This window comes from Schistocerca cancellata, unplaced genomic scaffold, assembly GCF_023864275.1.
Source record: "Schistocerca cancellata isolate TAMUIC-IGC-003103 unplaced genomic scaffold, iqSchCanc2.1 HiC_scaffold_975, whole genome shotgun sequence".
NCBI classification, from domain to species: domain Eukaryota; kingdom Metazoa; phylum Arthropoda; class Insecta; order Orthoptera; family Acrididae; genus Schistocerca; species Schistocerca cancellata.
In genome coordinates, this window is record NW_026046983.1 from 90001 (window position 1) to 92500 (window position 2500).

General features: G+C 54.7%; 1 non-coding gene across 1 annotated transcript in view; it reads left to right on the top strand.

Annotated features, from left to right (window-relative positions):
* The first annotated feature begins 2116 nt into the window (after positions 1 to 2116).
* LOC126150148 (small subunit ribosomal RNA) overlaps positions 2117 to 2500 on the top strand; it is a 1909-nt gene continuing 1525 nt past the window's right edge. Inside the window, exon 1 of the ribosomal RNA XR_007531345.1 lies at positions 2117 to 2500. This exon is cut by the window's right edge and continues 1525 nt beyond it. This is a non-coding gene — a ribosomal RNA (small subunit ribosomal RNA).

The window sequence follows — 2500 nt, forward strand, 5'->3', positions numbered from 1 at the left end:
GCAATTTGCACCGCAATGTAACGCAATTTGCACCGCAATGTAACGCAATTTGCACCGCAATGTAACGCAATTTGCACCGCAATGTAACGCAATTTGCACCGCAATGTAACGCAATTTGCACCGCAATGTAACTCAATTTGCACCGCAATGTAACTCAATTTGCACCGCAATGTAACTCAATTTGCACCGCAATGTAACTCAATTTGCACCGCAATGTAACTCAATTTTGCACCGCAATGTAACTCAATTTGCAACCGCAATGTAACTCAATTTGCACCGCAATGTAACTCAATTTGCACCGCAATGTAATGCAATTTGCACCGCAATGTAATGCAATTTGTACCGCAATCTACCCCCACATTGTGCCTTAACCTAACCCACATTGTGCCTTAACCTAACCCACATTGTGGCCTTAACCTAACCCACGTTGTGCCTTAACCTAACCCACGTTGTGCCTTAACCTAACCACGTTGTGCCTTAACCTAACCCAAGTTGTGCCTTAACCTAACCCAAGTTGTGCCTTAACCTAACCCAAGTTGTGCCTTAACCTAACCCAAGTTGTGCCTTAACCTAACCCAAGTTGTGCCTTAACCTAACCCAAGTTGTGCCTTAACCTAACCCAAGTTGTGCCTTAACCTAACCCAAGTTGTGCCTTAACCTAACCAAGTTGTGCCTTAACCTAACCCAAGTTGTGCCTTAACCTAACCCAAGTTGTGCCTTAACCTAACCCAAGTTGTGCCTTAACCTAACCCAAGTTGTGCCTTAACCTAACCCAAGTTGTGCCTTACCCTGCTCTGTAATTGGCATATGACACGTTACATTAATGTATTGTCCAACCGCAACCCGCTCAGAATGTTGTGTACACAGCTACGTGTCATCTCCCCATAACAGCTGCATTGCAGTGTGGTACGCCATAGAGACGTGTGGGAGTAATGGACGCAGTGGATGGCGATCAGCATGAGCCGTCTGTTCATGTAGTGGCGCGTGTATGCAGACGTAGTAGTCTCTTCTCACACAATGTGATAGCACGGTGCCCCGCGTTCCACATCTGCGACATGCTACAGAGGCCGGTTGACAGTTGGTCGCGCAATGGACATCGCATACGTACGGGGGCACCTTCCACGTGCCCTCTAGTCGGGCACATTTTGTTGCGTGGATGTGAGCGGATGTAGTGTGTCTTGACACCTGACAGGCAGGCATGCAATAATAGTTGACTTTGCAAACGGGGATGGACGTGTACGTTTACTGGTGACGTTACGCAAATGAACAACTGGTAACCCGTTGTGGTGCGGTTGTCCTTGCTGGAGGTACATCTGTGAGGGCAACGATCGGTACAGCTACGAAGCGGTCCCCCACCATACCAACGAACGTGAATGTGAATCTGGGTGTGAAGCGATACGCGGCTGTGGGTGGGTGGGACTGTCCCCGGCCGGTGAGGGGGGGCCGCCCGGCGTGCTGGCCGCGCGGTGCGTGGGCGCACGCGCTACAGCCGGCTGGTGGGGGCGCCCAGTGGCAGGCGCGCCGGCCGACGGACGCGGCAGGCGGCGCAGCTGCGCGCCGGGGCACCCTGCGCGCGGCGCCGTGCAGCCAAAGTGGGTCCTCGCCGGCCCGGTGCGAAGCGCGGTGGACATCTGCAGTGTGCTGGTCCGATTGAGGACTGTGTGCGTTGAGGATGCGCCGCCGCCCGGCACTCGGCGCCGCGACGCCGTCTGCTGCTCGGTCGCTTCGGCACCCACGTGGGGCCTTTGCCCTTCTGTGGCGCTGGCGTTGGAGCTGCCGGTCACCGTAGGTGGCGCGTGTTGTCTCCCGCCGGCAATGCCACGACAGCACGCTCCCGGGCCTCTGTCGGCAGCGGCAAGCTCAGTTGGGAGCACGGGTGGTCGCACCTAAAGCGTCTACTCGCCTAACTCCGGGCGATTGCGCCTCTCTCGAACCCGACCAAGTACTTAGGACGGCGCTGCGCGCCGCCGGGACCTGAGAGGGTTTCGAGGTGTATTGTGCAGGGGAGCTCAGCCTCCTCCTGTTTGCAGAATAATTGAGCGGACGCTTGCGTGTTCGCGCGGGCCCCTGGGACACACTCCCGGGCGGCCGGCTGCTCAGCTCTAGTTGACGCAGCTCCCTGGTTGATCCTGCCAGTAGTCATATGCTTGTCTCAAAGATTAAGCCATGCATGTCTCAGTACAAGCCGCATTAAGGTGAAACCGCGAATGGCTCATTAAATCAGTTATGGTTCCTTAGATCGTACCCACGTTACTTGGATAACTGTGGTAATTCTAGAGCTAATACATGCAAACAGAGTCCCGACCAGAGATGGAAGGGACGCTTTTATTAGATCAAAACCAATCGGTCGGCTCGTCCGGTCCGTTTGCCTTGGTGACTCTGAATAACTTTGGGCTGATCGCACGGTCCTCGTACCGGCGACGCATCTTTCAAATGTCTGCCTTATCAACTGTCGATGGTAGGTTCTGCGCCTACCATGGTTGTAACGGGTAACGGGGAA